The sequence below is a fragment of the Gymnoscopelus microlampas genome, assembly GCF_963454915.1.
Source record: "Gymnoscopelus microlampas genome assembly, chromosome: 2".
In the NCBI taxonomy this organism is placed as follows: Eukaryota; Metazoa; Chordata; class Actinopteri; order Myctophiformes; family Myctophidae; genus Gymnoscopelus; species Gymnoscopelus microlampas.
The window spans coordinates 38499680-38513539 of record NC_139939.1 but is presented as its reverse complement, the minus strand read 5'-3'; the positions used below and the strand labels follow the sequence as shown (position 1 = coordinate 38513539).

The 13860-nt window shown below is 39.9% G+C and overlaps 1 protein-coding gene across 2 annotated transcripts in view; it reads left to right on the top strand.

The window, feature by feature from the left end:
* The window catches only part of coro2aa (coronin 2Aa), a 53230-nt gene continuing 39370 nt past the window's right edge, over positions 1-13860 (top strand). The window contains exons 1-2 of one of the 2 annotated variants that reach the window (XM_084078258.1): positions 1-23; positions 6167-6308. The gene's annotated coding sequence lies outside the window, so the exon portion shown is untranslated. Of the gene's footprint in view, positions 24-6086; positions 6309-13860 lie in introns of those variants that run through there. The other variant, XM_084078259.1, reaches the window with a different exon arrangement.

Here is a 13860-nt window from a genome sequence, read left to right as displayed (position 1 = left end):
ATGGACAGTAACAGTACATTTACGTGAGTACTGTACTTATTGAATATATGTACTTTTTACTGTACTGAAGTATTTGTATTTTTTTGGATGCTCATGACTTTCACTCAAATATTGTACTCTTGACTCCACTACATTTCTAGGAAGGGAAAAGGTATATTATGAATTAACCACTTAGGAAACGGTCACTCTTAACTTTGATTCTGCCTATGTGGCCGTCTTGTGGTAATGGGGCGTTTTGTTGTCATTGCGCAGCTTTCCGTGTGAAAACTCCGTTCCCATTGGAAACCATTGCAAAAAGACGGCCACATAGACAGACATAAATTAGGAGTGACCGTAGCCTTAAGCCATAATTCAAATTGTATAAAATAGCAAGTTCACAACGCGTGACAATTTTGATTTTGTACTAGATATGCAATTTTTCATTACGGGGCCAGGCTGCCAGCATGGCTCCATCTTGATATTGGTATTATTCGTCATCTTCTGCCACTTTTCGCGGTTCTGGCTTAACCGTGCATACGCGTTTTACGAAACTCGGCCATATGGTAGATGGTCGATGGTCATGAAAAACTATCAAGAAATTAATCTCACAATCTTTCGTCAAAAGGTGGCGCTATAGCTATAAAATGCCAACTTTGAACAGGTACAACTCATGCCCTGTTTGACCTACAGCCATGAAACTTCGATACACATATGTGTCTCCTCATGCTGAACAACTTTCACCCTCTGACTGTTGACCTCTGACCTTTAGATCCACCATTTTGAATTATATGAAAAGCAGTTCAAATCTATCTCCTCCTGTGATTTTTGAGCATTCTGCACGAAACTTTTTACACATGAACGTTGGACTGATATCTAAAATACCACTTGAAGAGAAGTTTGTAAGTTTGTAAGTTTTATGACAATTATTCATCTGCCCCTAACACATACATGCAGACTCACATTTCTTTGAAACTTTGCAGTAATGTAGAGTGTCATTCCAAATATCACTGAAACCAATCTTACTCCAATTGGTCAAAGGGGGGCACTATAGCAATTCTTTGAAAATGCAAACTTTAAATTGGCAAAACTCATGCCTCGTTTGGCCGACAGCCGTGAAACTTGCTTACACATGTGCCTTAACTCATGAGGAACACATCTATCACTTTGACCAGTAAGCTCCGCCCTTAGATTGTCCGCAATTTTGAGCAGTTTGAAAAACACTTAAACCCAGGATTTCTGAGCAATTTGTGTGAAACTGTGTCATCTATTGAGCTCCTTTTTCACATGTTCCTGTCTGTTTGTCCAATGGCTTCTCTCTACAGTATCTGCTTTGCAACCACAAGGTCACCGGTTCAAACCTCACCTCAGGCAGGCTACTTTTCAATTGCATCGCACAAAACACAACTGTATCAATTAATGCATATGCAATTGTTAAAGATAACCTGAAATTATTTATTTACTTATTTGAGAGTATGTTTTTTCAATGTATTACATTCTTCATTGTGAAAATAGCCGATCTACAATCTCACAACTTTTCGGATAGCAATGCTTTGTGAGCTTGTAGGATCGGCTGCTTTCACTGGTTTCGGTTCCGAGGAGACATACAATTTCTCTATTGGTAAATGGTTTGTGAACAAGTGATCTTAGTGTTAGTGAAACAGGGGCTTGGTTCATGACAGAAGGCAAGAGTTTATGATCTTCAACAGACAACATCATCCTGGACAAAGCTATAGCACTATAGGTAGTGTTGCAGCCTGTGAGTCCGAAGGTTGAGAGTTCGATTCCTGTTAATGGTAATAGGTTGAGATGTCCAATCAATCCATTCTGTTTCCATGTCTCTCTCTCTTCAATCTATTCTGTTTCCATGTCTGTCTGTCTGTCTCTCTCTCTCTCTTCAATCTATTCCGTCTCCATGTCTCTCTCACTCTCTCTCTCTCTCTTCAATCTATTCAGTTTCCATGTCTCTCTCTCTCTCTCTCTCTCTCTCTCTCTTCAATCTATTCCGTTTCCATGTCTGTCTTTCTCTCTCTCTCTCTCTCTCTCTCTCTCTCTCTCTTCAATCTATTCCGTTTCCATGTCTTTCTTTCTTTCTCTCTCTCTCTCTCTCTCTCTCTCTCTCTCTCCATTCTTCATTCACTAGGGACCCCCAGAAGGGAAGCGCAGCACAAAGTGAGCTTGTGGTTAAAATGATTGTGATGCTGTATTAACAAATTTAGCTGGGGACCCTGTTGAAATTACCCCTGGGGGTCACCGGACCCCACTTTGAGAACCACTGCTTTAGGGAGCTATTTTTATAAATGCTTTTGTACTAGAATAAGTCTAGGGATGTCCGATATTATCGGCCTCCCGATATTATCGGCCGATATTAGCATAAAAATTGATATCGGGAAAATATCGGTATCGGTTTTTGAAAAAAAAAAAATATATTTTTTTTTTTTTTTTTTTTTTTGCTTTATAAATAAGTTACAGGAGTTCTTACTGTATATGGTGTGTGTGATATGAAATTTGAGCTTACCCTAATCACAATAATCCCCGCATATATCGGTATCGGTTGATATCGGTATCGGTAATTAAGAGTTGGACAATATCGGTATATCGGTTATCGGTAAAAAAGCCAATATCGGACAACCCTAAATAAGTCCATCAGAAACTGAGAAGAATGTCAGTCTAGCACCCTGATGGATTTGACTGTTTTTCTCTCCAGTCAGATCCACTAAAAGTCTTGGTTGAAACTATTTAAGTACATTACATACTCACAAAAACATGTATCTACTTTTCACAAAGGCTTTAATAATCTCCCTTGCATGTTTTCTATTAGCTTTCTCAGACCATTGAGTGAAATCAAGGGTCCTTCCAGATCTGACTGCGTTGTGTGTTAAAATCTTGGCAGTTTTATAAGTGTAAGAAATATTCACAATCATAAACAATTACATGCATTCCGGGAACCAGGTGGGGAGTTGTATATCACAGTACATTTAGTTGTGTAGGAATGTGTCTTACTATTTTATGCTTTTGTTATTGAATATGTTATCTTGGTAAGGACCTTGAAGAGTGGAGCATGCCTGGTGCTACAGTTTACCAATTAATTACAGTTTTAGTCTACCTCTCTCTTGGCTATATATTTGTATTATCTTAACTCTTTATGAATGTGAAATTGGAACCACTTTTCTTAACTATTGATACATGACAAAGTTATGAACACCTTAGCAATCACTGTAGTATTGGGCTGGGGAGAGAAAGGGGCCAGGTCAACATCAACCCAGAAAGAATGACATTTCTGAATTTACTGAAATATTTATCTTTCTTGTTACTGTATTTTACTCAGAAAGATGTGTCTGTCAGGGGTTCTCAAACTTTTTTCTTTCCTTTTTTTCTTTCTTTGAGGCTTTTTATGCCTTTATCGATAGTACGGTAGGTTGACAGGGAATGGGGAGAGAGAGATGGGGAGTGACACGTGGCAAAGGCCGTTGGGATCAGGACTCGAACCCGCGGCGCGCTGTCAGGCGACATTGAGCCTAGGTGCCACTATGCCAGCCGCCCGGGCCAAACCTTTTAATTTTCAAGGACCCCCAGTTTGGTATGCATCAGGCCACAGACCCTCATAACTCTACACAAATGGGACCAAATGGAGTACAATTTGCTTCCAAATTGGTACCATTTGTACACACTGGATGATGGACGTCACAAACGTAACATCCGGACTTGCGAGGTGCACCATTGCTCCGATCCGCACCGAACTTGGCACAAACACTGTTCAGGGGTATGGCATGAGAATAGTCACACTAGGGGCCACATTGTATAACCCTTACTTTGCGTTCCTCTGCTGCTAAAAGGGATATAAAAAAACTCCAGGTAACACAAAATAGAGCTGCAAGATTAGCACTTTATTGCTCTTTTAAAACCAATGTTGCAAGGATGCCACAGTTTGGCATGGTTAACTGTTGAGGCTAAATTAACATAAGAAAGCAGTTATTTATAGAGCCACCCAACAGTGGAACTCATTATCTGTAAATATTAAACAAATCAGAAGCAAATACTTATTCAGAAAAATCGCTTAAACAAATATTAATTAGAGAGACCACACAATTGGAATGATCAGTATGTTTTTGTACATGATGTTTAACCTACGTTCTTATATTATCTCATTATCATTGGCACTTTTATAGTGTAACTTAGGTTTAGACTGACGAGTGGCAGTTGTTGTTTGTATGAATATTGTATTTTGTTTTATGTTGTGATGTTTTATGTGGACCCCAGGAAGACTACTGACTGCGGAAGCGAATGGGGATCCGAATAAAGAATACTTTGTCATGGTTGTTCGGTGGGGTCTGCCATGACACAATAGTCACACACAAAAACTAAATTACACACATATGGGTTGCTGCAGCTGTCTCACATCAGTGTTTAACATTTCAAATTACCTTAACTCTGTGACCATTGCTCTGATCAGTGCAATGTAGGATTAGATTTGTGGCCTTCAAATATAGTATACTATAAATGGTGAAGGGATGATACTCAAAAATCTCCTTTTACTCAAATGCGAATCCTTCTCAACAATGTTCCTGTAATGACTGTATTTTAACTCTAAGGGGAGACAAATCCCCTTAAATGTGTTTGTGTACATGAACTTATAGACAGTTGATACCAGCGACTGTGTGGGTACAATACAGGTGCATTTAATTATTGCATCTATAGCAGGTTGTTGGCTTAATGAGCTGCATACATTTAACTTGATTTAACAGAGTATTTAAAAGAAAAGACAATGTTGCCTGTTAGTTTTACTTGCCTAGGCTAAGTTGAAATGAAATTGGCTACAAGCTAATTATCTAATTCTGCTGCTAATACTACTTTTACTACTAGCCTACACATTTAGGCTACATCCTCAGTGTTGAACTCTGAGTGTAAAACTTTACACACCATGGGTGCAGTTTTACATGAAATATGTGAAAGCCAAGTAGCATAGTGTGCATAAGGCTTGATATATAAAAAATAGCTACTTAAACTTTTAGATAGCTAAGCTACTACTTACTCACTCTTCAGAAAAAGTAACTGAGCTACTGCTAAAAAAAACACACTACTAAAAGTAGCTTGCCATATTGAAGATAGCCTACTTTGTACCTATGTGGTTGGTAATGTGGCTGAAGACATGTTATAACACTGATTAAAACTTTTTCGTTAGGCATTTATGTATTTATCTTGGGTTTAGAATATATTTATTTTACCAAAATCAGACTCCCTGCAAATGAACAACTTCTGAGTAATTTTGTCTGTGGGCTTCTAATTTTTATTTAACATCTATCATACTGGTAAACCTGCACATTTGTTGTCACAGATACAACCAACCAATACTAGACATGGCTATGACACAAGACAGGCTATGGGTGGTCAATTTACTTCGGCTTTAATACCTAGAACTAATGCACTTAAGAAAAAAGTAATGTATAGAGCAGGAACATATTGGAATGGGCTACCACCACATATAATAAGGATAGACAATAAATCAAGCTTCAAAAAGAAACTAAAACTAAACTAAACTAATCCAGGGGCCAGGAGGACCAGGACCTTGTAGTGCAGAAAGTGGATCAAACTGTGGCAACATGAACGTCTTTCTGTATCCCTCACTACTCTTTACACAAAGAGTATGATTGCACAGAAAAAAAAGACTATAAATGTGATTACATGTAATGTAATGTGACATGTAAAAAAGTGAGTGACCTTAATTATTTGGGATGAAAGTCACAGTGTGTGTGTGTGTGTGTGTGTGTGTGTGTGTGTGTGTGTGTGTGTGTGTGTGTGTGTGTGTGTGTGTGTGTGTGTGTGTGTGTGTGTGTGTGTCTCATCCTCATCCTCATCCTCCACGAACTGGCCGCAGATCTAGTGTCCTATCATCCATTAATACAACAGACATTAGGCCTGATTTACAGTATGTTGGGGGGAGATGCCTCGCCCCACCCCTCCCTCTCTCCACAGTACTCCCCATTCCCTCCCTCCTCCTCCTCATCTCTGTCCTTCATCCTCCTCCATGAATCCCTAGTCACAAACACACTTACATCTCTGTCTACTACGGATGTAAAGCTCTCCACTAGTCAGTGCATGTTTTTACGCTCCGCATGATGGTTTATGAATGACTGTAGGACTGTTATTTTGTAAAAACGACTTGTCCTCCTTTATTTCCGTCAAACCGCAGGGGGCAAAACTAGGAGGAACCTGTCCCGGTCCTGATCGGCCACACCGTCCCGTCCACCGGCCGCTGCACGTCTCCGCAGGGGTTCTAGATCTGGTCTGGTCTGTTGCCACCTGCCGACACTGATCTTGCATGACTGTTAAAGGTAAGCACTATGTTTAAGTACACATAGAAGGGTTGCAAAGATTGTACAGTCGTTCCTGCTGGTGCCGCGTACGTACTACTGCAGTTCATTCATAAATCTCTTTACGTTATTGTTTTGGAGGTCGAGACAGTATAATTTATTTGCTTTTCATGTCGCTGTTATCATCATCAGTTCACCATCACCATGCGAGTTTATTATGGCTTCCAGTGAGAAAGTCATCATATCTGACAGTGTGGGAAGGGGAAATGTACATAACTTTATATATTATATTATAGCAATGATCGTTCAGTCATTTTGCTAGCAGCTACACTTGTCGTCTGACAACCCGATCAAGCAGCGTCTGAACAGGTTATGGTTATTGATGCATAATGTCTGTCCAATCCAACCAGTTTCACCGCCAGATGGTTCGGGACGGGCGGCTCTATTGTCATTGCTTGCTTTTGTATTGTGGATGGACGTAAACACACTTACGACAACAGAAAAGCCGTTTGAAAAGCATGTGCTTAATGACCCGCGTCTAACGTTGACCATATGTGAAGTGCTAGTGAATGGAATGGGACCTGTTATGTTACCGCCCCTCTATCTCTATCTGTACTCACTGCATACACCAGTAACAGCACTTATCACTAACAATCAGTGGTGGAAAAAGTACTCTTTTTTTTTTTTAGTTAAGTACAATTCAATACTGCAATGTAGAAATAGTATAAGTCCGGAATTTAAAAAGCACAAAAGTATTGGTATCGAAATGTACTTATAAAGTATCAAAAGTAGGATGTACTCATTATGGTTTTCAAATGTATAAAATGTATACAAATATTTTGAAAATAGCAGATCTACAAGTTCACAATGCATCTTGATGCGACACATTGTGAGTTTGTAGATGTGCTATTTTCAATCTACATCTACAAAGTAACTAGTAAAGTTTTCAAATAATTGTAGGCTACTTTAGGTCCTGTCATCTACCCAGGAGTGAACTCTTGCCAAAATAAGCATTAAGATAATGGGATGTCTTATCAAGGGCACACACGTTGTGTCTTTGGTCTGATAAAACAAAATATCCAGTCCCTACCCTGTTTGAAGCTGTTTTTGACCTGGGGTCAAAGAGGGGTAAACATATTTTATTTTTTTAAAAGTTATTTTTGGGGCTTTTTATGCCTTTATTTATTGTACAGTGTAGATAGACAGGAAACGGGGTGAGAGAGATGGGGAGAGACATGCAGCAAAGTTCGTCAGGAACGGGACTCTAACCCGCAAAGCGCTGTCAGGCTACATTGAGCCTAAGTGCCTGGACCGGTAGGCCTGCAGCGATCCGGGCCAAGGGGGGTAAACATCTTGACTGAGGCTGCACAAATAACATACCGAAATCACAATAACGCTAATGCAAATAGTTTATATTTGTGTAGAGATAAAGATCTGATTGTCCATTGTAATTCATATCACAAATGTAAATGTTTGGCAAAATACAGAGATATGTTTTTTCCTTCTTCAGTATTATGCAATATGGGGGCGCCAATGGCCTAGTGGTTAAAGGGATATTTCACTTTCAAAAAAACTTTTGGTCATTTTATAGTCTACTCAGGCTTTAGTGAGCCCTCCAGACCATTTTTAAGTTACTTTATTCAGTATTTAGATATTTGATATTCATTTTACCAGCCACGCCCCCTTCCTATACAAACCCATTATAACTTAAAACTCAATTTTTAACCTTTTTAACCATCAAAAACACCCGTCCTTGGTTCTGGTGACTCACCCTGCCCTCCTAATGTGTGAGGGGGCCGTGTTTTTTTTATTACTTTTTTCATTTATTTTTAATATATATTTTTTGTATTTAATTTTTTCATTTTCCAAAAAAAAATATTAAAAATAAATGAAAAAAGTAATCAAAAAAACACGGCCCCCTCACGCATTAGGAGGGCAGGGTGAGTCACCAGAACCAAGGACGGGTGTTTTTGATGGTTAAACAGATTACATTTTTAGTTTTAAGTTATAATGGGTTTGTATAGGAAGGGGGCGTGGCTGGTAAAATAAATATCAAATATCTAAATACTGAATAAAGCAACTTAAAAACGGTCTGGAGGGCTCACTAAAGCCTGAGTAGACCATAAAATGACCAAAAGTTTTTTTGAAAGTGAAATATCCCTTTAAGGCTCGTACCACATAGGCTGCTCTATTGCAGACTGACAGCGAGTTACAAGTTCGATTCCCAAGCCCGAGGCCTTTGCTGCGTGTCACTCCCCTCTCCCTCTATGTGTTCCCTGTCTCTCTCTACTATACAATCTAAATAAAGGCAGAAAAGCCCAAAAAGACCCAGTGTGTTGCATGCTGTCACACTTAAAGATTGTTTGGGTTTGTGAATATGGATACCCCTGCTTTTTAGCCTCCTGTCCCAGTGAAAACCGCACCACACTTTGATGTGAGGCTATAAAATACTTGGCCACATATCTTGTGGCATGTTATCGCTCAGACTGTTAACACATACCTGAGATTCTCCCAGGTTTTACACAACCAGTATGAAATGTAGGCCCATGTCCCACCACTGCTTGTGGCTCTTCAAACGTTTAGTACTTCATACATTAAATGTAAAGAACCAGTGGCTCATTTATTCCATTTGCAATTAGTTTAATTTATGTATTTGGACAATGTGCTATGTATATCTGCATGCCTTAGAAGCAACTTAGGTAAAGTTAACTCATGTACCAGACAGTCACGGGTATCAAAGTCCTTGCTACTGCACTAGTAATGAGTGCTTTCAATTGAAGGTGTGCCATTGAGCAAACATGCCCTTGAACTCTGGCATTCTGAAAGGCAGATACTTCTCTCACTCAGAAAAGCATTGATGGTTCTGTTGTTGCAAGCAATAACTTGTGGTAACTTAAGTTCAATGTGCATTTAAGACAACATTTAGGCATTTAACAGATGCTCTTATCCAGCAGCTAAGTGAGTGAGCAGGTAGGGTTTTGGTGTCGTGCTCGATGCTTGGCTGTTGCAGGGATCGAATGTGTGACCTTTCTTTAACATGACTAGTGCTGTACATGGATACATCTTAGTTGAGATAACACCAAGCCACTGTATCATTAGGCTATGTCAGTGTGCTGTGCCCATGGCACACCAATGAGCAAGTCAAATTGTCAAGGCAGGGGGAGGGGGGAATGTATATATAAAATGTTCACCTATAATGACATGTCCAAAATAGGGGCTCCCGGTTGAAAGTGGTCAAAATATTTTTGTTAGAATTTGTTTCTGCACAAAGTACTGATATATTAAATAAAAAATATATAATTTTTTGGGTAGTTGTATACAGTATATTGCTATAATAATGTGTGGTTGTCAGTCACAAAGTCCCAAGGCACACCTGGCCTTGTCTCACAGTCACACCAGTGTGCTTCGGCACACCGTTTGGTAACCCACGGGGCTGTGTAATACAAACTTAATGTCTTGAGTCTTAAAGAATCATGAAACAGGCTGTATTTTTGCTATGATTCATATAGACATTAGTTGACATTTACCCATACGCAGGATTTGTGCTATTTACTGTAGGACCAACTGCCTGTGTAGAAACCAATGAAGAGTGTGTTAGTGTGTTATCAACTGGCCACTGGTTCAGTTAGTATCAGTTCAATCACTATGATTACATTTAAAACATGCACAAATGTACCTTGGCATGCAGTGTGAGTAGTACTTGAGATGCACAGTCATCAGTAGTATTCACTTTGTAGAATGTGTGAAGTTTATAAGGCATCCATGGAACGCTGTCTGTAATCAACACAGAGGTGTAAGAAAAATCAATCCTAAAGGGCGGTGTGTCATTATGTCATTATGTAACCCGGTCAGATTGTGGACACTGATTGTTTTCATTGTGTTGCTAGGTAACATGCTGCCAACTCATTGATGATTGGTGCTGTGTGTGTTTTTGCAATTAATTGTGAAATTCTAGCAGTCCAACGAAGGTACGGCAGAGTTGCCCAATCGGACACTCCGAATAAAGTCCACGTTTGTGGTCCCAGGGCTTTAGAAAACCATCTGCTTCTGCCTGTTGAGGATGATTACTGTACGTGTGCTGACAATGGTTTGGAAATCCCTAAAATACTCTTATGTAACCTGCCTGCCAGCACACGTGAGCTTGACGGACCACACGCTGTCATTGTCACACACAAGGGCAGACACAATGACCTCATAATCATGCCATTAACCCCCTACCACTGTGACTACCACACACACACACACACACACACACACACACACACACACACACACACACACACACACACACACACACACACACACACACACACACACACACACACACACACACACACACACACACACACACAGAAACCACCACGTACACACTATACACATACAACGCACCAATATGTGCATACGTCACTACACGTATAGACACACTGCATGTAACACACACACACACACACACACACACACACACACACACACACACACACACACACACACACACACACACACACACACACACACACACACACACACACACACACACACACACACACACACACACACACACACACTCTCGTCATTATCGTGATAAGGACATAATGAATTGTTTGTTGATGTTTTTGTACAGGACATAATGCTTGACTGTGTTTTTCTCTCTTTGTTTGTTTTGACTCATTTACTGTTGTGTTTTGTATTTTAACCTCACCTATCAGAGCTGTGTGTTTCTGACATGACAGCTGTCCAACTGTCAGGGATTATCTGCTGCCTCACGCACGTGTGTGAGCTGGGGATACTGAGAGGATTAGTAAAAAAAGAGAAAATCTGTGGATTTTGTCAGTGCCAAGCACCCAGTATCCATATGTACGTTTCACAGAATTCTGCACTATTCAACCTGTAGCTTTGGGTTCCAGTGACACTGCTGGTTTTCTGTCCTTTTACTAAATCAACTGCATTCTTCTGCACAGTAAAATCATCAGTGTTAAAAATGTACTTGACCTATATCTTACAATTAATATCACAATGTTCAACAAAATAGTCACCACATGATTTTGTACCCCGTGGTGCCCAACGGGTGAGCCATTAGAAGAGCATGTATCCTCATGTCCCCCATACAGTATGTGTATCTCGGTGTGTGTGTGTGTGTGTGTGTGTGTGTGTGTGTGTGTGTGTGTGTGTGTGTGTGTGTGTGTGTGTGTGTGTGTGTGTGTGTGTGTGTGTGTGTGTGTGTGTGAATATCTTTCACATTTTACGATTTAATAATGTCAGATACCCCATCCCACCGATCCACTGATCACAACACTCGCCCAAATATGGAGCCGGTTCTCTGGCAGAGATAATCCCTCCACTGCTCTCACATTTCTACTTGTCATTGTGCCCAGATCACCTGCAATCAATCACGGAATGGTCAATTATACTGGACACATGACACTTCCGTTGCTGTTACATCATCATTATGACATCAGAGATTCATTGGGAAACCATTCCATTATTATTATTTTAGATAATAATAATGCACTCTGTCATGACATGTTCATTGCATGGCTATTGGCTACCATGCCATGTTTTAGGTTTGTGATGTGTTGTAGTTGTCTTTGTCTCCGCTAGGAGACTATTGTTTTCGTTCTCGTCCTTCCGTGTGTCCACCGAGCTAACATTGGTCAAGCTTCACGTGACACGTGACAATATATTGAAAGGGTGTGCTTTGATTGGCTAGCGAGACGCATGATGAAATAGAGCCCTATAAATAGCTGTGTCACTTCAAAACATTGTTTACATGTTTTGAAGTGACATCAGTGCCATCAGCCAAGCTAACATTGGACATGTTAGCTTGGCTGATTGAACATGTTAGCCAAGCTAACATGTTCTAATCCTTAGATGTTCTAATCTAAGAATCAGAACATTTCTAGAAAACTATGGTTAAAGATAGGGTAAGTGATTTCCTTTGGTTAAAATAGCACGGGTCTGCTGGCGTAGACTTGTGCTCCGAGGAGCACATTTTCTAGTTGTTGTTGTTGTGGCTGGGGTCTTGAGCCAAATGGGTTAATGATCACAACAGGACTAATGCATTATTAATGAGAAGTGAAGAGGTGGACCTACTTTACTAATGTATATGTGTTCGTGTTCACTCTATCGACCCCAGAAGCCTAATGTGGACCTTAATGGTCTAACTCCAGAAGATGACTGTCAAGTCTAATATGTATAAGATGTGTGACATGGTAACGATGTAGCTGAGTCCTACTTACACCGTAAAATCCTTTAATTTAACTGTGAGAGTGTACAAATGGAACCAAATGGACCCTTACGTTGTACATGCTCTCAGAGAAATCAACACTTTACTGTGTACACTGTGGTAATGTTATTGATTTTGTGTTTGTGCTATGGCTAGCGCAGAATTAAGGCCCAAATTATAGTGATTTGATTGCATTTGTTTTGTTCAAGTTTCAGCTACAATATTCCATGATTTGGTCTAGACAGCCCTGCCTTGTACTTGAATTTAGAAGGGATTTATTGGTTTGGTGCAGAATTACCAAGGTTGAAACGGTCTGCTGAGAATGACCTCCCTTCAGCCACTAATACTAGATAGCAGTGCTATTCCATAGTGGCTAAAGGGAGGTCATTCTCTGTGCTATAATAGCACAGGGAATACAGTGGGCAGAGGCAGTGTGTGTCTATACAAACACACATCAATGTGACAAACACATTAGTGTTAGCGAGTCAGCAAACCGCCAAGACAGGGCTGTGTATGGCAGTATCACATCATGCTAATGCTGTTAGCTAATGGGCATGATGTGATTAGTATTGGCATTGAGCCTGAGAGCCAGGGGTGTGTACTACTACTATACTAATTTAGATGGTACAGGTAGATTGTGGTACAAGGCAAATTAACCCCCTAGTGGCGAGAGAAAGAAAGTGAAACTCGCCTTGACTACTGTTGCTATGGTAGCATGGATGTCCTTAGCTAGTGAAAGTGAGGCCTAATTTATACTGCAAGGTACAACCCTGTCGCTCTCTGAGTGATACAGTAAGCACTTCAGATGTACCCACGTTTTGCTGTCTTGCTAAATTATGCATCTATGCTGTCCCTAAGTTCTGCTGTCTTTTTGACCATTTAAAGGTACAAAGATTGAAATATGATAACCTAATAGAGAGAGAGAGAGAGACATTGGTGTTTTGTGTTATGTTACAGCATGCTTATTTGGAGCTCCTATAACACTCTCTAAGGACCTGTCTGCGGGACAGATAAATTAGACATGCATAAAGGTGTACTTTTACGATGGCTGACACTGTAGTCATTTAATGGCATAATAAGGATCATCATGCTTTGTTTTCCTCTTACAGAGCTTCTTATCGTTCTGCCTGCTGAATAATTGATCAGTGCTTTGCAGTTTTGTCAATTAAGAACAAAGGAGATTCAACAGAGGGAGGTCGTTTGTTTTGCATTCTTACTATTAAGAATCTGTGTCTGTTTCAGATTGAAACTGTTATATTCCATTTTTTTCTTTGAAGCCAAAATAAATTAATTACTTGGCTCTCTTCATACTAGCAAATAATGTTTTTATTTTTATATATTTTTTACAGT